Genomic DNA, 24,604 nt, shown 5'->3' on the forward strand with positions numbered 1-24,604 from the left:
CAAAGAGATTTAAAAATGCAAAAAAAACATTGATTGCTAAGACTTCTTGCAACGAATAAAAGGAAAGCAAAACATTGTGTATCTGCAGAGAAAAATAAGCAGCGCAAACAGAAAATAAAGCAAAAATCTCTTCAACACTTTCCACATGCTGCCGATTCTTCAACTGGAGAGGGGAAAAAAATAAAACACGCATGGCAACTGACGTGCTCACAGGCGGCAGCCTTCACCATGGCAACCGTAATGGTACATCACTGTAAATTCACATTCATTCAAAGGGTTCAGACAGACGAGAGGGGGGATGAAGGGGGGATACTTAGAAATCCTCACTGAACCCAAACTAAATAGGAAAATCCACTCACAGTCTGCTTGTTTTTTGCTACTCAGAGACAGGTCTTGGTCCTCGTAGCGGCTCTGAATGGCGTGTCTGGAGGCAGGGTGGCGGCGGCAGGGGACCAGAGGGCAGTGGCAAGGTCAGCCGAGATGGCAGAATGAAATAAGGCCGTCACTCGATTGCTCTGTGACCAACGCTCGCAGGGACAACAATGCTTTAATTTTGGACTTCCCTCCATTCTGTACATGGGGAGGGGAGGGAGCAGGTTGGTTGCTAGCGCTTAGCGGCTGCAGCCTGAGAGTTTCTCCACAACAGGAGAGAAAGGGGAGTATGGGAATCAGAGATGGTGGTGTGAAGCACAGTAAACTGATAACTGGACCCTCAACAACAAATCCTTAACTCAGTGTTCAAAACCAAATCCCTCCAGTTCTGGCATAACTACCACGTCTCACTCCTAGCCTTTTGTAGAAAAGCGGCATGATGAAAATGTTCACTTTATACGAGGACAGTAACCCTAAACATACAGCAAGAGCTACAATGTTAAAAAAATTGATGCTCACAGATGTTTTCCATCCAATCTGACTGAACTTGAGCTATTTTTAAAAAGGAAGCCACTTTTTTAGAGACATACCACCAGGTATTAGATGTAAATACATCATAAAGTAGTGACTAAAACAAGCTGAATATGAATGTATAAAACATGTAAATTTAACATCTAAGACATTTTTTTAACTTTTCTTTTGTTTTTGTTGGTCTAACTCATAACACCCCTAGTAAAACACACTGAGGTTTGTGTTGGATTGTTACAAAGTATTGAAAAGTGTTTTGCAAAGCTTTGTATCTGTAATTTTATGCAGATAAAACTCCGGTTTCAACCGAGCTGAATTAACCGCAGCCCTGGTTTGGTCTGATCATTCAGCTCCATCTCCAATTTTACACGACCCTGCCCTTTCTCTGCATCTCAGAGGTCGTTCACGTTTCCTTTGATGCCGTTTTGCCCCCCGATGGAAATCAGCAAACAATCCCTGATAAGACGATGCCTAATGCAGGTTTTTTTTTTTTTTGTTCTGTTTGTTGTCTGAGCGGAGGAAGATGACTCCTCAATGTGCAGCAGATGGTTGCTGTGACTCAGAAGTCAGACTTCATATCTGGGGAGCTTTTAATGCCATGTTGATTGTCAACTTCCAAAATCACATGTTGACAAATTATGAGAGATTTTTTACAGATTTCTGCACATGAACAAGCCTTGATAAAAGTCGGTAGAAAGTTGAAGTAATGGCAGCAGTTCTTTGTCTGACCTGCAGGGCTTTAATGACTAAATAATTCAGCTACCTGATAAATGCTTCCAACTATAAAGCAGAGGAAACAACAGACCCAAATGAGAGCAAACAATAGCAGCTATTTTTCCCATGAGAAGGAAAGCTGTGCTGAATCTCTGAGTCAGCCTGGAAGTGGCAGAGAAAGTTGCTGGTGTCGTTTCATGGAGGTTGGCGGCGACTGTTCAGGTTATCAGTCAGCACACTCACCTCCCATCAGGCCCGATGGCAGCACAGGGAGCATTAAAAGAACATTAAGGTACCGGTTTGTTATTTCTCTGCTGGTAAACCTACCTGTTCCAGCCACAAAGCTAAAAATAGCAACATGAAAAAACTTTTTATAAGCACTTTCACTTTGCTTTTACTCATCACAAAATAAATTTTAGCAGTCAAGTCCTCATTTTAAGAGTCTGTATGCTCCTTTAACTAGAGTATACAGACTCAAAAAAGGACAATTGCTGAGAGAACAACATATTCAGAGAAGAAATTAAACCAAAAATGTGCAAAATGTGTATACATTTTGTATTTAAGTTCAAACCTGGTTCAAATTCGGTAAAACCCCCCAAAATATCTCCTATTAGACGACTTTTACTATCCAATTATTATTCAGTTAATCAAATGAATAAAGCAGGCTGAGCTTTTCACATGTTGATGTTGAAATTATTTTTTTTAGCTGCATATGCATCCTTTGCTAGAAATGATCAAGCATACACAAAAAGAGAAAGACTTTATTGTATATCAGGCAAATAAATTTTTATTTTCTTATTTGCAAAAGGAATTAAATTACCTATTTGTATTTTTTAAATGCATTTCTAATATTGTATGAAACAAGCTTAAATGGTTAAAATAAAAATGTGCAGAACATGTCATTTTGCTATCCAATTAATCAGTAATCATCAAAATAATCAATTAATTCATATCTAAGATTATTGTTAGTAGCAGCATTAACCTATTCTACAAGTTATTTTGAGTAAAAATGTAAAAATGTGGCACTGCTTATTTTTGTTTTGTTTGATTATCTTATATCAGGCTGTAAAAGCTAAATTAGTTTCTATTTGTTCTGATATTATGCCTAGAACAAATACATCTTTTCCATTGCAAATTTAGGAGTGGAAGTTTCTTCAAAATGTTATATCAGCAGATTTCTTATTGTCAAATGACTCATAAGAAAAAATATCTCCAACTGAAATTTCTGCACTTATGTAGCCACAGTTGTTCCAGATTCCTGCATCATACTGATCAATATCTGTGCTCACTGAACGAGCCGTCTTAGATTTGTTCCCAGGAGAATAAATCTAACACATCAGCACTGAAAACCAGCATAGTGTAGCGCTAAAGATGATGCATTTGTCTGTAGCTATAAACAAGACAAGGGAGTAAAATATCAGCATATGTGTGGGTTGCTTTTTAGTTAGTCTTCGTTTTGCTTTGACGCCTCGTTGAGATGGGTCTGAAAACATTACATATTGGCGTAATCCTCTCTTAACAACCTTACTTCACAGAAACCGTGTTGCTGCAGCTCTCAAAGGATGAATGAGCCTGAAACACGTTCAGCAAAGAAAATCCCACTCAGAGAGCACTGAGCACCGGAGCTCAGGGGAGGCTGAGTGGGAGTGGAGCAACAGCACCGGCCTCTTTATTACTCAGCTGCACACGCAGATACAAACCAGTGACCGAAGCAATTCATCAGAGGAACTCAGGCACGTCTGTAGGTGTATAAATATGCAAGGAACCGGCAAAAAAGATAAATGGTAACCAGCCAAGAGTTGCTCCACAGACATTAATAAGTAGAAACTTTGCCATTGTTAACTTCCTGTGAAAGTCATAGCTGGTATAAGTCCACTGGATCTGTGTCAAACTCAAGGCCCAGGGGCCAAATCTGTTTTTTTATGTGGCCTTCTAGACTCCAAATCACATCAATAAGTCCCTCCAGTTTTTCACAAATATGCAAAATTCACACAAAATCAACAAATCTCCACATTTTCTTCTGATTTTTACTGCAATCTTTTCTCAAAATTGGACAAAAACATTGAGTTTAAGTGACTGCTGCCTCAGCCTTACTCGCTGTCAAGTTATAGTCTGTGACCGACACAGCGATTAATAAAAAGTCACATTTAACATCATACATTAGTGCAAATATTGTAAAAACTCCTTACAAGTTAGTAAATTAGCACCACGAAATCAGTGATTTTAAATGCAAAAAAACAACCAGAAAATCCTGGATGGACTGACCAATGTGAAAAGATATTCAATATCATTTTAATTTAAAGAAACACTTGGTGAATGCTGAAACAACTATTTATTGTTATTTTAACAGTTTAATGAGCTTTATCAATACATTCAGATTTTTGGTATGGCCTAAGATGAAAATGAGTTTGACACCCCTGATATAACTGGAATATTTCTACTATCAACTCAGAATAGTCAGTGGAAATGAGTCTCTTTAAAAGTTCAATTTAAATTCATGCTTATGGGATTATCATTTAATAAACACCCAGAATATCAGCAGAGCTATCAGATGTGGGATTTGTGACAGTTGTGCAGGTTGGGTGGCTCATGTTTAGAGTTGCAAGTCTCCTGTAAAGTTGTTAGCATGCTAAACTTTTGCTTTAGTGCAAGTAATTATCCTCTAAATACGAAGACAGATCCCAAATCAATTCTTCAGGAGGTTGGGCTTTCTTCCTTAAATTTCAAATGTTCGCCTGGATATTTTTGCTTATTTTAATTGTATGCAGTTCTTTAAATGTTCTGTGAGTATATATATTTATATTTATACGTTTGGTGGAGTTGTGGGAGTAGTAAAGACTCGGGTTTGCTGCATAACGCACTCTGAAGGCAGGATCTGGGGTGCTGACAGGAAACATGGCCGGTGGGAATAACCTGTGACAGACTTGTTATGTCACCAAAAAGAGGAGACCGACCGCAGAGCAGAGATCAAGCGCTGGGAGTGATGGAGAGAGCGGAGCTGTGATCAGTGTTAAAAGTCAGAGCTGACAGACAGCAGCACACAAGAGACGCTGCTGTTTCTGGTCTCAAATCGCTGCTTGGTTTGACTCTGCGACTCGACACAGAGGATCTTCACCCAGAAGTCTAACTGGATTTAACAGCTTCTTTATAAAAGTTAAATAAGTGACAGAAAATAGCTAATTTAATGCAAAATAGACAGACAGACGCTTATTATTAAAACATGTATTTCTGCAGCCTCAACTTAATTAATATAAATGATGAAAACTGTAATAATCTTATAATTTTAAAAGTTTTCAAAAAGTTTTGATTTTGGTTTGTTTGGGTCCTTTTCAAAATGTTGCGTTTGATTTGGACCAGATTTCTGTTCAGCCAAACTTTTGCACATATTTTACTTTCATGTTTTGTAAGTCAGTGTTCAAAAAATGTCTTTGCCTTTTCAATAAACTTTGACGAGTTTAATTGCCTAAATTTTAACCAGAAATTTTTTTGTAAAATTTTCTTTCTTGTTTTAAAAATGTTAGATTTACAAAATTTTAATAAGGTTTTTATGTTTTTAAGGTATATTCCTGCTGGATATTAACATTTCCTGTCATCTTTTGTTATCCCATTTGTTGTCTCGTAACCCCTGGTCTAAAGTTTTGTCTCTTTTCTTGCAACATTTCCAAAAACTTGCTTTAAAAATAAAATTTTTGTTCATTTTTGATTTTTTTTTTACTTCAGGATCTTTTCACCCCCTCCTCAGTGGAAGATACTCCACTATTTGCACAGAATCTCACGTACCCGAAGACTGTTGATACACCTGCAAATCCCTGCACAAGCTTCACTCCTTTTCTCCTGAGAGTTATAGGGATGAAGGAACAGATATTGGGATGCAGCTCGCCTTCACTGCTGTCTGACTCGTAAATATCCCTCCATCCTTCTATATCCTTCGCTCCCTCCATCTCCTCTTCCCTTTCATCCTGATGTGACCCTCAGACTGAGCAGGCGGCTCGCTGATGATCAAGAACTACATGAGACCACGATGTGTCATGTCTTCTGAGACTTGTCAGAACTGGTAACAGGATCTAAAAATAGCCTCCCTGCAGAAGCAAATGAAAAAAGGCTTGGAGGTGAAAGGTGATTTCACAACTCTGACTGAATGCATGAAACATTAGGAGGAAGTTGCTGCATGGTCCCACTCAAAATGTTAAAAATCATCTTTCTTTCTGTCAAAAGTGAGAATATGTGAACTGGGTAGTTACAAAAAAAAATCTGTAGCTGTTTTATATCTAAAACAACTCCTTTGTTGTTTTATGTAAAAAGAAAATCTGGAAAATCATCTGAAGTGAGACTGATCGACTAGGAAAGAAGTAGATAATCTGAGTTATATCACTAACTACCTAATTCTTCAAAGATTACATGTTTACTGGCTACTCACACTACTTTAGATTTTAACTGAGAACTAAAACATATTCCTGAGACGGTTTGCTGATTAATTTCTGTTTTTCCAGGATGAATCTTTGGCAGCTTGAAGATGATGGTCCTTTTTTCGAAGATGTTGAGGAAAGAAAAAGCACCAAACTGCAAACCTTCATCCTTTTCTCTTCTCGCCTTTAAAGTTGAGACACGCTTTTCTCAAAATAAAAAAAATTTAGACTTTTAGCTCCAGACACTTCATGCTCATGCGGCTCTTTCAGTTATTTAGGCAATGTTCACACAGCAGGTCTTCAGATGCTTTTTTTGTGGAATCATTCATACTACTAATTAAGCGTGATTGCATTCAGACTTTGAACAGTTTGCAACCTGAAAGCGACGTGCATGTGCAGAGAAAGAACATTAACGTCACACAGCAGCGGACGCAATAATGACGCCACCATCTATGGATTGATTTTAAAGTTGTTGAGTAATCGCAGCTGACAGTGTTGTCATAAGACGAAGGAAGTGTCGGCCATTTTTTACCATGACCTCTGGTTCAGAATTATGATGCATGTCTCACATCAATGACATAAAAGTTATTAATATGGAAAAAAAAGGGATTTGGGTCACATTTGCCTACGTAGCCCAAGACTCACCTGTTCATTGTTATGATTCTGCTGAATACAAATGTTCTCCTTTTTCAATAATTCCTTGCTATATTCACCTGTTGTTCTCCACCTTTTGCCCTCCTGCGTAATTCATATTCTTTTGCCATCTTGGCTCTCAGTTTTGTAAATTTTCAGATTTTATCTTGTTAGGTTAAAATTCTGGGTTAATCTGCCTGAAGATTTCCCTCCTGCACTTCTAGGATTACGTTATCCTTCCCCTGTGAGCATACAAACAAACAAAGTGAAATTAAGGATAAAGCTGGTCTAAAAAGTCAAAATATGATACAAATGTAAAATTAGGCAGCCAGTCCACTATCCTTTACTCAAACATCAGTAGCCTGACTTTCAAGCCAACTGCCAAAAATCCAGTGTTCCTTGAAGTAAATCGTACGCTCTTTTAATTCCCATAGAAAGCTATTTGGACACCAATAATTGATTTTTGTCAGAGGTGCCAGCCTCCCTGCTCCACATCCTTCCCGCAGCTCACACAGCATTTTGATATTTCAGGCGAGCAAATCTCAAAGTCAGAGTTTAGAAAAACTTTTGATTGGCAGAGCAAATCTTCCACCGTTTACAGGAAGGTGGGAGGTTAGGCCAACACGAGATTTCCTCTTTAAGCAGTGAAATGGTCGTCCTCCATCTGACAGCCCATCTGCAGCAGGTTGAACACCTATCACATGTTACTGTCAGACCTGCTGGAGGACACGGCGCTTTTTCTGGGACTTGGTTTGAGAATACAAGCGAGCAGAAAGAGAGTGACTCAGCAGGAGATAAATGCCAAATCAAAATGCTCAACATGAGTCAAAGCAGTTTCTTTTTACTGCTTTTCCACCAGAGGCTGCATACTAAATTTGTTGAATCTTGGAATAACATTTGCATGAAACATTAATGTGAATTAATGCAAGCTGAGCCAGAAAAGCACTGCTCTTAGAAATCGCTCATTCTAACATTGCATGTTTTGCTCGTTTTGAATCGCTGTAATTCTGGCACAGAGTTAAAGAAAATAGAAAACATAAGTAGTGCTGTTGTTATTTGTAAAAGCAGCAATGTCTATCAAGTAAACAAAAAGAAAATATACAATAATTCATTAGCAAATTTCCCAAATTTTATTTTGTTTTCAAGCTGATTGGCATCCTCCCAACAGCACATGCTTCAATCAAATTGCAGTTCAACATGTTTCCTGTTCAAGTTATTGTCAACTCCAGATATTTAATAAAAACAGAGTCTTCTCCTGGGGTTTTAAATTGAGACAAAAAGATAAAACAACATGACGCAGCAATAACTCTGCAACACAGAGGGCGCTGTCAGCTGATATCAATCCTCCGGCTGCCCAGCAGAAATCCCAGTAACCCTCCAGAACTGAGCAGGTAGAAATCGCTAAAAAAACTCACTAAGTCACTGTGAGCAATGAGGCTTTGATGTTAACTTTTGGCTGAAACGGTATTAGTGCTCTGCAGCTCGCTGCTGAAAGGGGGTCGTTTGTCAAAGTGCTGCCCACCAGGGAAAAACGGTGACATGGACAGAACCGAGTCCATGTCATGTCCTCTAGTCTGGAGGAGTTTCACTGACATTAAAGGTACATAAAATGAGGAATCGGTATTGAAGCACTCCTCTTTCAGAAAGCTTCATATCATTCCATTAAATATCATACAAGAACACAAAAGTAACTTTATATGCTCTGAGAGGACAAGATAAAAAATGTAGTACTGAAAATGATGATGATTTGGGCTCGAAATGCCCATCTTTCAGGTTTTGGTTGATGCAAATCCTTTAATCATACAAGGAAAAACAGCTCAAACATTCCCATTTCCTTTAAATCAAGCTATAAAGGTGGAGCCATATACAGTATATACCTCAGCAAGCAGGGTGGAGGGAGATTAATTACTAGTTTGGAGAGCTGGATTTAGGAATTTGATGCCCTATCCTTACAGGTCATTTTTCTGCAATCTGTTATGTGCACATCAACTTCCACGTTTTGTTTTTCCGATCTTTCTAAAGTGTTTTCATTTCTAAAAATGTCTTCCTCTGCACAACAAACATGACCCCAAATGTTGTTACTGTATGCGAATACACCAACTAGGCAATACCTTTTCCACAAGTTACTGTGATAAATGATAAAATTGTTGTTTTGAGACCATTTTCAAGTAATATAATGGCAATTGCATAACAATACAAGAACAGATTCTCAAAGAATAAAATTTAAATTCTTATGAACATTTAACACTGGAACTGGAAGACATTCAAAATATCAAAAATAAACAAACAAAACAACAAAAACAATAAATAAAATCACACATCCAATCCATCCATCCATCCATTTGATTCCTTTAAACAAACCTTAACTCATTTCACTTTGCACTGGTTCTTGGTAGTTAATTAACAGGTGATTGAACATTTTTAACTATATTTTCCGATGCACCTTCTGCTCCTGAAAGAAATCCAGTTTTTACAGACCAGCGCTACCAGTTCAACATTTAAGGAATCCGGACATTCCTACCAATCAGCCTGAACTATAAAAACTTAGGCTAAAGTAAACTAGGACACCTACAAAGTATCTATGATGATGATAGTTTTTGAAGAATACAAAAAAAAATAATTTCAATGTGCAGGTTTGCAACAGAGGTTGCATTCAGTGTGAAAGCAAACCGCACCAGCTTAAAACGTAAGAAATGTTTTAATTTCACTATTTAATTGAACCAAGTCTACAGGATTGTCAGTTAGGAAAAAATCCTGAAGCTACAAACTAACTTTTACATTTGATTCTGAAATAACATAATGACAATAAGATCTTACTGTAGAGTCTGTGGCTCCAGATCAACATTAGAGATCGGTATTCGAAGATCTAAATGGGCAAATATTTCACAAGAGGGAGCGCAAGTAATATTTTCCTGCACACGTACTATTTGTAATCTTTGAAACACGCAGATACCCTTGTTTGCCTGGCATAAGGCAGGAAACAAGGCCTCTTGTCACATTCAGGAATGTCCACGGAAGAGAAAGAAAGTCTGCACCATGCCACATATTTAGAAACACGTATTGTTTCCACAGTGTCTCTTCCTGCCACAACCATTCATTTGCAAACTATAGAAATAACAACACACACGTTTCAGAAACTCCATGACGCTTCTCGCTCTACATACATAACCTCTAGACGTAACCTCTTGCCTGGTGACAATGGCAGGAACAAAGGGCAGTGGAAGGATGTTTGTCAGAGGCATGAGGGGGTAGCATTGTACCTCATTTCCTTGAGGGGTGCAGCAGGGATGAGTGGACGAGAAGGGAAACATCCGTACTGAACGTCCAAGACCCGTGAAAATCTGGCCAGGCGATCACCACGTGGCCTGAGCCAAAAGAGCAAGAAGGATCGAGGGAAAGATGTTGCATTGTTCTCATCCTCCAACCATTCCATCCCCCCACCTTTAGTGAGACGGATTAATGCCAAGAGCTGCTAGTACTGAGAGTGTCTGGCTTGTGTATGCTGACAGACACATCGAGTTAGGTCTTCTCCATTTTAATCAGGATAACAGACAAGGGCAGACAAAAACACAACAAGGACTGTGTGCCTGAGACTGGAGGATTTACTAGTGGATGAGTAGCTCAGTTACTCAGCTCCCCAAACGGACAGAGAGCCTAATCAGCCAATTACAAGAAGAACACACTGTATGTTTTGCAGCATGCCTAGGTTTGTGCTTGGGACTCTGTAAAGGAGGTTTGTTTTTAAAACGACGGAGCCTTTAGTCTCTGATCCAGACGAGTGACCTCTGTGTCCTTCAGTGGATAAAGAGATGATGTTTGGTTTGGAGCTAGACGTGTAAAGGTTGATGGACAGGGGACCAGTGGCGGGCACAGCTGTAATGACTGGAGCCTCTCAGCGGCCGTGGGACTGATGTTCAGCTGATGACAGAAGATATGACAGCATGGCGACCTGACGGGGCTGACATTTTAAAAGGGAGAGCCAACTGAGGCCTTGTCCTGTGGGAACTCAGTCAGAATAAGAAGTGACTGAGGGGTTGAGTTTGTGACATGTTATTTGGATTACCATCAGGCAGCAGACAGCAAAAAAAGTGGCAGAATCTGAACATTTTATAATCTGCAATACCCTGCGCTGCACCAAGAACTACTGAAATAAATGACATGAAAATCTAGACATAAATGCAATGTCCTTACAAAAATGTAAACAAAATGAAGTAGCATCAGGTTTTAGCAGTTATAGGATTTCTCTTTTGTTGTTGGCAGTCATTTCTCCTTCTAGCATTATACTCATGTTTGTTTTTGTTGTATTTACCCAGAGTGCCCTGCAACATAGTCTGCTTCCTGCTTTTGGAGCGGTCTCCAGTCTGCTTGGCACCACGTATTCATTTGGACCACACCAGAGTTCTGTTCAACCGAACCCAGACTTAGGTTCGCAGATCTTAGAGAACAAAAATAATAATTTTCAAACAAAAATGGGTGTCTAATTGCTGCCCTGCACTCGGCATCCAGCTAAACGGCTGTGAAAAATGAAGCAAAGCGATTCAGAGGAATCTGCACTCTGCTGATAACTCCGCCTTTCACAACTCTGAGAGCCCAGAAGCCCACATGCAACAACAGAGCTCATTGTGTAAGCTCCTCAGTGAATTGTTCTTATAGGTGTTGAGGAACAATGTACATATACCCTGTAAGCTGCTTTTGCCCAGATTACTCTCTAGCATCCATCAAACATCTCGTGTACATGCCTGGTGGAGAAATAATGAAGCAATCACTGCAAACCACTCAGCGAACTAATTATTGGCGTCGGCTTCAGAGAAAGGGGCGCCTGTGTGTTGACAGTTTACCAGGAGGAAAAAAACGCCCCAGCGACAGAAGTTTAATTACCAGAGGATGAGGGGCTTCGCTTCATCTCTAAAGATGTGTAGAAGAACAAGTCATAGTCAGCATGGATAGAATCAGATGACGACACGTCATACAGAGTCAACAGTCAGTTTAATTCCCATTTTTGTACTTCCAGTTGTGTTTATACTGCTTCTAAAAACAGATGTCAGATGATTTTTCTTTTTCAGTTAATGTTTCTTGTTGTTATCAAACCCCTCCGCCCCCAATTGTAATGCCTCAAATTACCTAGCAACCGCAGCGAAACCCAGACGTCACCTAGCAACCCAAGCTGAGCTACAGCACCTTTGTTGAGCTGGTTTTATTGGCTGCTGGAAAAGACAAGTGTTTTGTTGTCGACTTACCAACCAGAAACCACTTGTTGCATTCTTACTGGTTGTGCAGGAGGCTCCACTTCTGCTTCTCAAAGATGTACGGTCGTATATTTGTGAGTTGGAGGCGTGGCCAGCAGTAGCTTCTTTGGATTTAAAGAGACAAGCAGCTCATTCTGAAAAAAGAGTTCAAAATAACCGGAACTGACCAAACTAAAATCTCATTGTCCAAGAATGATTTGTGCAAAAAATGTCATGAACATGTTTTGTAGAGCCAATAGGCCAATCCTAACCTGTTGAAGGAAGCATAGTGTGTGGACAAACAGCTTCAGAATATTGTGATTGCTTCATTTCATTACAGGACATGGGAGTGCCAGGCTGACAGTGTATCACCATCATGCTGAACTGAGTCCTGGGCACAGCGACAGTGAAACAGGGGCTGACCTATCCCACATCATACAAAGTGAATGTCAGTGACATTCCTGCAGCCTGTTAACAGCTCTCCCTGTTAAATGTCAGCTGCTTGGCTGAGAGATGGAGAGGAGGCCTAGCTGAGAGAGAATTAGCAGGTGTCTGTACCTCCATCACCAACAGTGAACAACACGGCGGGATGAGGAGCAAATTACTGGCAAAAGAGTCAAGAATGGAGCGGGTTCCCCACAGGAGAGCACAGAGAGCTGATGGCAGAGGACTGTACCACAAAAAAGAGAAAGCTGTGCATGCAGCCATGCAGTGAAAATGTAAGAATTGATTTTCAATGAGCAGATCTGATTGAAACAAGCCTTTAACCAAATTACTAACAAAAACAGCTCAAGCTCAGTCTGATTTGACTGAGAGGTACTTGTGAAGTCTTGCCACAAATTGGCACTTAGATTCAGGTTTGGACTTTGACTGAGCCGTTCTGACATGAATATAATTCTTGTGCTGGAAGCTGAAGAATTTGTGATAATCTGCAAAATCAGTTTATAAATTTCAATTTAATTAAAAACACACTGTATTTATCCCAAAGAGAAATTAAATGTTGTTGTAACTCATACCATCCAAGTATCTTCAAAGTGGATGGTGATGCTGTGTTCACTAAAGATTTCTGGTAGCAGTCAGTCTCGCAATGAACCTCTGACTGAAGACTGTTGCTATATGACAGTTTCACGAATATCATGACATGCTAACAGCTAAATATGTTGGCAGCAGGGATTATATTCCCTGGATGACAACATCACTTGTTAGCAAGCTCTGCTAATCCACCTTATTAGCATTTGCTGCTCCTCTTTAACGCTCTGTCTGACCGTATGGTTAGAAAATTATATTTATGATATATTGTGCAACCCTGGCTCAAATAATGTTCTTCTCAAACCCCACAGTATGATGCTGCCACCACTATGTTTAAAGGTGAGGATGAGTTGTTCAAGGTAACATTTTGCACAAAACCCAAAAAGTTACATTTTGTCCTCATTGGTCTTTTATGAGAGCAAATTTTTCCACACGTTTGCTGTGTCTCTTCCACTCTTCCATAAGGGAAATGTAGACTTTGCCATGTCAGCTAACTGAATTGTGGATCAACGCAGTCATAATATGTAGCATCATATTATAAAACATTAGAGAGCAGGAGTTTGTTTCTAGAGCCTTTAGTTTGTCCAATCAGATTACATTGCTCTGCCGTTGCTCCTTTTTTAAGCCAATTGTGCGCTTAGAAAAGAAAAATCCATCCTACACGATAGTGGCACTGTCTCCATGGTGACGTGGTTGCCAAATCACCATCCCTGACACCACAAACACATTTACAACACACAAAAGAGCCAAAATCTCACCATGTCATTACAGTTTTTGTGCGTCTAAATAAATTCAGGAGTGCGTCTGTCTCGGATTAGCCCCCGAGGCGCAAATCTGCTAGACTGTGATGCAAATCAGAGGAGGAGAAGGGAATAATTAATGCTCTTTAATCAGGAGGTGAATTATGCTGATAGTTTCACATTCGAGGGATTCTCCCAGAGGTGCTTGACGCCTTAATTGTGGAAAAATGTCAAATGCCAAGACACATTAGGCAAAGAAGAGATCAGAAATACAGTCTCTGTTCTGGTTCTAGCAGCAGCTGTCATACAGAGGAACGGTTCAGCTGAAACTGGAGGTTTCTTTTGGCAAATCATGAGTGACAAAGCTACTCATGCAAAGGAAGCCATGACAGTTCAGCTTAAAACGACAGCATATATACCACATCGTGGAAAAAGTGTTTGCTCTCCTGGCAGGATACTTCTGTCTTCCGCTTAAATTTTTCCATTTCATATTAATCTCAGTAAATATGAAATGCAGATTTCAAGAAATAACTTAATTTATCGAGGGGTAAATCCAAACCAACCAGACCTCGTGTGAAAAAGTTATTGGGTTGAAAGCTAAATACTGGTTGGACAACTTTTTTTGTGATGACAGACAATGAATTTTTCACTGTGGAGAAATTTTAACACACTTTTCCTTCCAGAATTGTTTTAAATCGGCCACATTGGGGAATTTTTTTGAGCATTTCTTTTTTATGTCAGTAGTATTTATGCTAAATATTTTAATTGTCTCTTTAGCTATATCCATTTGTTTTTACTCTGGGTCTCTTTGATGAGACTCCTCACCAAGGAAGCGTCCTAACCAAATCCCAAGCCACAATATTTAGTTTAATAAATGTTTTTGTATGTTTGAAGCCTATAATGCTTCAAAAAAGTGGAAGAAGTAAAGCTTTCACTACTCTGCAAAGTTTCCATTTCTTCTCTCAACACTCAGCGCCATTTTGGTATTTAGGATGCAGTTTGCTGAATGGACCAGACGCCTCTCCAGTAAATCACGTCCTACCTGACGTGATTTCACCAACACTTTACCTGAAAGCCCATCAGCTGTGGCGGTCTCATCAATCATACTCTCCAGCAGCCATGAAATAAGCTGTGTGACATGGGGCATAACACAGACTGAAAGTGGTGGGTATAAACTCTCAAAAGCTCCACATGCTGTTTCTTGCTCAATGTAAGTTAGATTTAGTGAGACTCACAGTATCATAAGGTGGTCTTGCATGTGTGGAAAGGAAATACAGCAATTTGTAAACAGGAGTGGTAAAATGAAGATGACCAAGCTTCTAAGATCAGATAGGGAAGCTGCTGCCTCTTGTCTCATCAGTTCACAGCAACAATTAGCTGCTGACAGTGAGATGAGAACTCAATAACGAGATCCATCATGGCGGAAGGGGTGAGACTCCGAATTCCTCAACAGATGATGCTACTTAGATTTGGGGCCCCAATTAGATAAGTTTTGTTTGATACTGACTATGTGCCAAATTCCTATACATTTCTATATAATACATTCATGGATGGATGGATGGATGGATAAAGGAGTCAAATCAACTGATGGATGGACAAATGGATGGTTGGATGCACAGATGGTTGGACAGATGGATGGATGGATGTAGGAGTCAAATTAATTGATGGATGAACAAATGGATGTTTGGTTGGTTGGATGGATGGATGGATGATTGGATGCATGGATGGATGGACAGATGGACGGATAGATTGATGAAGAAGTCAAATTAATTGATAGATGAACAAATGGATAGTTGGATGGATGGAAACTTAAACAATGAAACAGGAATTAGATCTAATTAAAATGAACCCTGTAAATCTCTGTCTGTAAAACATTTGGTGTTTTTTTCTTTAGTTCACTTTCAATTTCTATATTAATCCAGAAACAAACAGTTAGCACCTAAATGAGAGACGAGTAAAAACCGAAAGGATCTTTCTGGGGAGTCTTTACTCCAGCAGGCATTCATTTTTGAGGAACGTGTTTCCTCAAAAACGCCAGCTTCTTATTTCCACAGCTGCTGTTTTCCAAGGAAATGGGTGATGATTTGCTTCCTGGTTAGTCGGGGTCACAGCATGACATCCGTCCAAGGCTCTGAATAATCCTCACAGGTGTTCCCCCCCATCACTGTGCATACACCTGCTTGTTTTGTCATTCCCTGAGTCAGCAACACCCTCTCTACCTTTCCTACCACCATAATCCCATTGGACCCGGTCATTTACACAAAATGGTAAAGAAATACGCTACTGGATCCAAAACCAAAATATTTCTTGCAGTTAATTTTTTATACAACACACCCGATAACACCCACTTTGATTTTCCTCCTGCGTCTCTTTGGAATATTTCTCTCTCTGATAGGAAAGCCAGATTAAAGGCTTCTCTGATCTTAAAGACACAAACAAATTCTCTTCAAACAGAATGGAGTAGGAAGGAAACTGATGCAAGATGCTAATTCACAGACTGGAGCGATAAAGACCAAAGACTCCTGGCTTCCTCCTATAAGAGATTTGATTCAATCTTTGCAGAACTGTAAGTATTTTTAAAGTGCAGCAGCTGAAGAAAAACTGGGCTCTTCAGGGATCCGTCACTGCGCTCACGTATACAAAGCTCAGTGGTTTAGGACGATTTCCTCCTGTGCCTTTAAATGAGAAGTCTAAGTGTCTGCTGCGTAAGAAGGTCAGTTCACCTTAAAATGGGAACATGAACGTCTGTGCAAAATGTCAGAGTAATCCATCCCCGATCTGTCAAGATATTTCACTGAACAACCTCACATCTCATAAGCTTCAGAAAAGTCAGGCGGCTCTGGGCTGATAAAACATAACATGTCAGATTCAAAATAACAACTAAATGTTGCATTTTTTTATTGTATTTAAATGCTTTTCCACAGAATGTGATGAAATGTTTAAAAATATTGCAAAGCAAAGGAGAAAGTTCTGAAAATGAGCCAACAAATTTCTTGGCACCCATGAGGGAAATGTACATTGAAATTTGATTGCATTTGCTGAAGTTTTCCAACAATAATCTTTAGAGATTCTTTTCCTGTCTCTTATATCCTCCTTAATTGGTCACGTTTTGGGCCATTAATCTGTTGAAAGACCCAGTGGTTACCCATTTTCAGACCACTGGACTCTCTCTTTAAAGCCTGCTGGTATTTCTCAGATGCTAACAAGAATCTAAACACTTTGCAGAAAAAAAAAGTCTCACAGCACCATAGATCCGCTAATGCGGTTTCCTTTTTTGTTTCATACTGGAGGTCTTAATTTTCATCTCTCCACAGCATATCGTTCAAGTTATAGTTCCAGTAGTGTTTAGCAAACTCTGCATTTATGTTTGTGATGGTAGGACAGACAATGCTTTTACTTTTTATCTTGTAGTTTTTGCCTTACTTAAATGACATCTTTGTTGTTTTTTCCCATTTCATAGAGTGGCTTACAGAAAGAAACCCTTTTTGTGCTGTTTTATTATTAACCCAGTCAAGAAGAAAGTCAGTTTAAAACAGAAGACAGTAAATCTATTATTCCAGTCACTGATTAAATGTGCTCAAATTAAAAGGTTGGATTCTTTTATTTTTACTTGAAGATGCCAATAAACAAAGAGGATGCTGGTTTTTTAAACATTACACAACTTAGGTAATAATTATTGGTAGGTCATAAGAAGGACTTTAATACCATTCTCTTTTGAATTGGTTATTTTTATTTTATTTATGTTCATCATTATATGTTAGGACATAAATAAGCTCCGTTTCTCGTGTTGCAAATGTAACTTTCCAGGCTAAGTCCTTGTTTTAATTCATGTATCATTTTCACAATAAATGCTTCATCCATGCATGTGCAATGATTTTTGATCATAATCAATTATGCTCTTGCATTTTACAATAAAGAGCAATTTAGATTTCACTATGTTAAAACCATGCACACACTATTAGGTCTTAACACAATAAGAAGATGTTTCCATAAGTTTTTGAGAATAAAAATGTCTTTGGAACAAAAGGTAAAACTTTCTAAGAATCATAAATGTCCACCTTAGTTCTTTGTATTTTGAGTGAATATAGAACATTTTGTTCTATTTGTTCAAGCACCAAATCTTTACAAACACACGGAAGAGTCGTTGATGTTCCAGATTTATTCCAGGTTAAAGCTACAAACACGTGAAGAAGATGCTCCTCAACCAGCTGTCTGATTGCTCAGCTTCCTGACAGTCTCCATAGCAACACTGGAAAACATCTCTCGTTATGCAACATATTTAAACCAACTCTCCGCCAGTCGTTTTCTGGATCCCTTTGGTCCCAGAAGGTGACCATCAGTGGGTGGAGGTGCAGATCGGAGTGGCATGGCTGCAGCTGAGGAATGTCAGGAATCCCCCCCGCTTGTAAACAGCTCATGCTCCGATGGTTTCCCGCACGTCTTATCTCCCTGTGCCCATCGCCTGCTCCAGTCACCATAACGGTCAGTTCCAACTCCCACTTTTCTTCCTGTTGCCACTGCTCTGCGTGGGCAGGTGTGTTTGCTGGTGTTTATCAGGCCTTTTGTTCACCCCAGAGATCACATGGTCTGTGTTTCATCGCGATTATGAAACTGCTGCCTACAGAATAACGACTAAGATAACCAACACCTTGAGGGAGAAAAGGTCTAGGGGTTCTGCTCAACAAAATCAAAAGCTGATTTTTTTTTTTTTTTTTTTTTACCATTGTTGAGTTAAGTAGCTTTTCCCTGCTATTCAACTTGGAATCCCCCCTGTAGTTATAATCTATGACTCCCTTTAAATAGAAGTAATTTCCAAAGCAGGTAATAAAGCGTGGCATTTAGAAAATAATTCTGGTTCAGACCGTTTTCTGCTTGGTGAAGGAAAACACAAAGTCCAACCTGAACACAGGCTGTATACCACTGAGGCCCCATGGGGGGCCACATTCCACCTCACTGTGTACCACTTTGCACTAGTCATGAGGGACGCCGACTTAAAATTATAATTCCTGCTTTCTAAGTCCCCGGTCGGCCCTTTTCTCATCAGCTTGGACATTTAGCCACAGGAGTCACAAGCCAGAGTTTCCCTTTTCCTGCGAATTCCTCCGATAAGCTCGCCTCACAAAGGCCCGCTGCTGCTGGATGGGACAGCCAATATTTTCCGGGTGTTTTTCCATTGTTAATGCAGACCTTTTCCTGACACTGGTGATAAGAGAGCAGCTGCTGAGATTGTTCAGCGGCTGTCCTGTGAAAAATTCCTCCCAAAGCTGACAGCATACAGTACAGACCAAAAGTTTGGACACACCTTTCTAATTCAATGGGTTTTCTTTATTTTCATGACATAAGGCAAGAAATCCCACTTATTAACCTGACAGGGCACACCTACGAAGTGAAAACCATTTCAGGTGACTACCTCTTGAAGCTCATCAAGAAAATGCAGAGTGTGTGCAAAGTAGTAATCACAGCTAAAGGTTGCTACTTTGAAGAAACTAGAATATAAGGGGTTTTTTCAGTTGTTTTACACTTTTTTGTTTAGTGCATATTTCCACATGTGTTATTCATAGTTTTGATGCCTTCAGTGTGAATCTACAATGTCAATAGTCATGAAAATAAAGGAAACTCATTGAATTAAAAGGTGTGTCCAAACTTTTGGTCTGTACTGTATGTCAGGCTGAATGGGGCGGTGTCGAAGTGACTGAAATTATCATTTTTGATAAACTCAGTGAACTCAGTGATTCTCATTTACTAAGACTGGATTTGTTGCATTTTTGTTAACTCAAAATTAAATCAACTAAAGGTTCCACAAAGTTAATGAGATATTCTTGGATATTTACAAAGCATAAACAGTTCTCCAGGCTTTTTTAGGAGTCTTTCTTTGGATTTTTCAGGCAAGAAAGCTTTTTATAATTCAAATTTATAAAAAGGTCATATTTGAATAAAATAATGGTGGTTCATTGATCTTTGGACATCACCAGGCTGTTTTTTTTTTTGTTTTTTTTGGGTGGATCTACATGTAAAGCTTCTGACAATACTGTTTATATCTAAAGTCAATTTTCCAAAGTTTAACTGCTTAAAACTAATGTCTTTGCCTGCACACATAAATTTTCAGTTGGCAGTAACTGACAATTTAGACAAGTTGGGTGGTTATATTTTGAATTAAAGGTTAATGCAGTGTAAATTACAGATGAGTTGTGGGTTTTCAAAGTAAAAGCTCATGGCAGATACTGCAACATTTAAAAATTAATTTGGCTTTGACAGTAATAACAGTCAGGGGTTCCTTTCAAGTTGGGTAAAGACATGCCCAATAAAGAAAATGTTTAAAGACATGCTTTACCCAACTTGATATAAACTAACAACATAAAATGGTTCTCCATATTCATGCACCAACTGTATATGTCCTATTTGGCACCTGATATGGGTCTAATCCATAAATTTAATGTCACATTTTCTTTAAAAAACATTTGTTGCTCATCTTCCAAGATAACCAGTAAGATATGTTTTTACATCCTTTCTCTTTATTTTATGAGTGGCAGCCATGTTGGATTTTGGGTTGGTCAGAAATTGTACTTCAAGATGCCCTCCAATAAAGTTTTCAGCTTAAAACTTCCAACTTCAAAGAACATGGAAACACTTGTGAAAATGTTTATAATCTGTTGTCTGATTTGGATTGCCTTGAAACCATTCAAGTTGATAATTATCATAATGAATGTGTTGTTCAGGTGTTTCCCATACTGGTGAAATTGAGGACATTTTATGGTTCTTCCTGTCTCAATTAAAAGATCTAAATGTCTGAAGAAAGCAGCAACAACTGAGGATAAACAAGTTCACACAAGTCATCTCCATTTTTCCCTTTGCCTTCATTCGATCAAAAATGGGGCATCATTAATAGCTTATAGGTCCCTCGGGATAAACCCAACCGGTCACTAAGCATTGTACACACAGCATAAATGTCCTCATTAGCCTTAAGTGCTTTGCTCATGTGTTCCCTAATACCCCATTCATGTTGTCCCAGCATGTCAGCTTGCTCCGAGGGAGCTGTCAGCTACAGATGTCCCCTCTTGCTCCATCCCCCCACTCATGGCCCACATGGCTCTGGAGAATTGTCCCCCTCCAAACAGAACAAAGGATTTTGGGGGATTTATATGGACAGCATGCGACCAAACATTCCTGACACAATGGGAAGGACTGGCTGGCAGGAGCAGTAAGTGGACACTTTAAACCTGGGCTCTTTGTGAGCCAACTATTCCAAGAAGTACAAAGCTTAGGGTTCTGCACTGAAATGGGAGGGCTGGTATTATAGTTGAACATTTTTAGGAGAGTTGTCTCCTTTGTTTGCCTTGTTCTTTCCAGGCCATTAAAGCAATTAAGAATTTGGAAGATCTTTGAGGCAGATGTGTGCAAGTTGTACGACTTAAGAAAGTTTATCAGTGGAGGAAAAGTAAACCAATCATTGCATCTTCACAAACCATCACTCAATGCATGGTATTCCCAATAATTCTTGATGCAGAACGAGAGTTACAAACCAGATATGACGAATGATGAAAACACAAGACCTATTCACCTCCTGTGCAATATTACTGGAAATCTCCAGGAATCTTCAAATACCTCGCCAACAACATCTCAGCATCTTATCCTGGACTGTTCTCTACTTTATTCCACCAATTTCCAGATCATCCAGTACAATCAGCTAAATGATTACATTGGCTTTCCTGCAGTATTCACAATGACTTCATGTTCAAAATCCTATACACCTTTACAGGAGATCACGATTGCTTGGAATACCCATGTGAGATGCTTTGAATATTAAAGAAGCAATGAGTCAATAAGGTGCAGAGAACAGACTGAGGAAGTGGGATAAAGTGGAGGTTCTTACCTATGACACAAGGTGCTCTGAAACGTCGGGTACTTGGCGTATCCGAGAAAAACGCATCCGACAAGCCGCGCTGCCGAACTTCACACCACCCAGGCGCACATGTTGCCCGTCCCCGTCGTTAATAAACGCAGAAAAGAAGAAGCCAGCAGAGCCGCGGACCGAGTCTCCGTGCGGGTATCCCGGCCGGCTGGTGTTTGTAACGCGCCGGACTCTAGATGCGCAGGGCGCCTCCCCTCGCCGGACTCCCGAACATGTGAGCCCACCTTTCCTCTCTCCGTGCTGACGCCATAAATAGACCCGGACGTGAAGCAGCAGTCCTCCCTCCTCTCCACAGCCGCCACCGGTGATGAAGCAGTGGTCCGCGGTGGCTCGGTGCGCAGGACGCCGGTGCCACCCATCCACCGCCAGGAGGATTTCTCGGGGAGTGAGGACGGGCAGAGAATTTTAATGAGGACTGCTGCAGTTTCCTCCCTGATCGGAGGATCGTGGTAAAAACTCACCCGCTAGCCCAAAGGCTTTAAGGTTTTAAGGTAGTTGTCTCTCACAAGAGGATGAAGTGATGCAATGATGAAGAGTCAGGAAGACTCAACTCCTGGACTCCTGCCAGCCAGCAGAGGGTGGCATAAAAGCACCTCTATGGGGCACCTGTTGATAATTAGATAACACAGCCTTCCCTACCAAGCAGAGTGGGCCAATAAAACATACTTTTCATTTAGTATTAAAGTGCTGAATCAGTTAGTCTCAATTTCTTCATATGTTGCCCTTAACACGTCATTGTTTTTTAATGGTTCTTGATTTAAAGCTCTCCATGTTTTCTTTGGACGCTTGCTGCTTTTAAGATTTATTTTCAGAAGACATTGACATGTTTTTCATTTTTAAGCGATTTAATTCCTACCTATGATTTATTCTGATTAAATATCCCTAAACGCTAATGACAAACCAGTGTTATGTCAGCACAAAACAGATCAGCTAAGGTGTGCAAATAGGATTTTCCCCAGTCTTGTTCTTAAAATGAATTTTGGTATGAGTAAATTGGCACTAAAAGAACCCCATAATGACACTTCACGGACGAGATGGGTGTCAAATTGGGCCATATGGATTTTTTCCAAGGTTAAACGGGTCACAAATAGATTTTGGTCAGGTTAAATTTGAACTAAATGAGTCTCAAACAGATTTTCTCAGACTTCATGGTGACTAGTCCTTTGGTCGTCCAGACTAAATCAATATTATATGTGGGTGGCTGCCAATGGGCCCCATTTATGGGACCCACCTGGATTGACTAAATACAAGTCAAATTTACAAATTTAGACTCCCTACATAAATCTTATCTGAAATTGGCATGATATGATGCAATCCATTCATGACCCTCATGGGTCCCATATTTTACCTGCATTGGGTGTGTAAAGCATCAAACAGGATTATAATCAGGCTGTATGGGTACTAAATAGGCTTCTTTTAAGGGACCAACTATTATGTTACAATGGATATTTGCAAAACCAACTGGGCTCCTCATGTAAGTCCTGAGTTGTTTCTCAATTGGGAAATAAGAAAACCAGTTTATGCAATAGTCTGAGAGCCCATATAGGTCCCACTTTACAAAAATGACCAGGTAATAAAAACAGAACACAACTGCTGTGACTTTAAATTTTATTGAAACAAAACAGTCAAGTCACTTACTGTACATGGGCCCCATATGGACTTTTCTCAGACTGGATTGGTGCTTATGTACAGTAGATATCAATGTACAAAATCTGGGTCCCATATGAGTCCCACCTTTACCATCAACAACACCAGTTGGGCCCCCATGCAGATCTTAAATGGAATCAGTTCAAATTGCACATCTTAGACGCAATAAAAGATCCTAGCAATCATGTGTACTTGGGAACCATATGGATTTTGTTCTGACTTGGTGTTCCTGGGCTCATAACGGACTTTTTGACATGCTGGGATTTAGTAAATACAACTTGTATGTGCAAAAACAGTTGGTTTCCCTCTCTAGGTGTTAGTTGGGTCTCAAATGGAAATGAAAATAATTTACATTGCGTATAACTCTCATTAACCGGTTTTGTCCTGAATCAAACCTATACAGACTATTACAAGAGGGCCACTATGTAACACTTTACAATTAAGAAAAAAACTCAAACAAGTGGCTTGACAGAAAATAAGTTTCCTGAATGGGGCCCAGATAGATTTTACAAACTAGACTCAGACCGAGTTAGTATGATACAGGCCTTGGTTAGGTTTTCAATTGGTTTGGTAACAACAAAAAAAGTAGAATCCAAAGGTTTTTCACTTTTCATTTAGAATTGCACTATAGAGGAACAATATGTTGCGCTTTAGATAATCTTAGTTTAGTTTAGCCATATTTATCTTCCCATATAAAACCCATATGGAGTACAGGTGTAAATATGGGCATGAAACAGGTGAACAACCATTCCCAAATGGGATCTATAGGCATTTTACTACAACTGGTCAGACACAAAGACAATCTGATCAACAGAAAATGGTCCAACAGTGAACCTCAAAGACAAATTTGACTAAATATAGGATGCTGTATCTCAGATACAAAGACTGGGCAGAACATGAGCTGGAAGCAGAAATCTGTAAATGCCTCTCAGGGAATCCTCGCCAGATTTAAAACCCTGACTGAGCTCTGACGTCTGAGTTATTGCAGCTCTTTGTCTTGTAATCACCATTCTCCTCTAACAGATCAACCCTGCGTCTGCAGGGCAGCCGGTTCATCCATTAGGAGGTTAAACCACTTATCTGTCCATATGGCAGGGAACAGGAGCGACAAACCTCAGCTGGCAATCTGGCATGAAGCAGCACATAGTTGAACCATGGATATACATCAGCAGGAGAAATAAAACTGTGTTTACTCCCGGGAAATACATGGACAACATAAGTATGATTTCATCATGGAAACCAGTTGAGTTTTAAGAGTTACAAATATTAAAAATAACTAAACATCATCTTATATTTATGTCTTAATATAAATAAAAAAAGTTCAACATTAAATTAACTTTTAATTCTGACCACTCTGCAGCTATAAAGCAGAAGTATTAAATCACAAGTCTTAAAATTGGA

General features: G+C 39.6%; 1 protein-coding gene across 1 annotated transcript in view; it reads right to left on the reverse strand.

Annotated features, from left to right (window-relative positions):
* The window catches only part of tmem108 (transmembrane protein 108), a 40,690-nt gene extending 18,571 nt beyond the window's left edge, over positions 1-22,119 (reverse strand). The window contains exon 1 of the mRNA XM_032551571.1: positions 21,518-22,119. The gene's annotated coding sequence lies outside the window, so the exon portion shown is untranslated. The remainder of the gene's footprint in view (positions 1-21,517) is intronic.
* Positions 22,120-24,604: the final 2,485 nt, after the last annotated feature.

This window comes from Xiphophorus hellerii, chromosome 21 (assembly GCF_003331165.1).
Source record: "Xiphophorus hellerii strain 12219 chromosome 21, Xiphophorus_hellerii-4.1, whole genome shotgun sequence".
Lineage (NCBI taxonomy): Eukaryota > Metazoa > Chordata > Actinopteri > Cyprinodontiformes > Poeciliidae > Xiphophorus > Xiphophorus hellerii.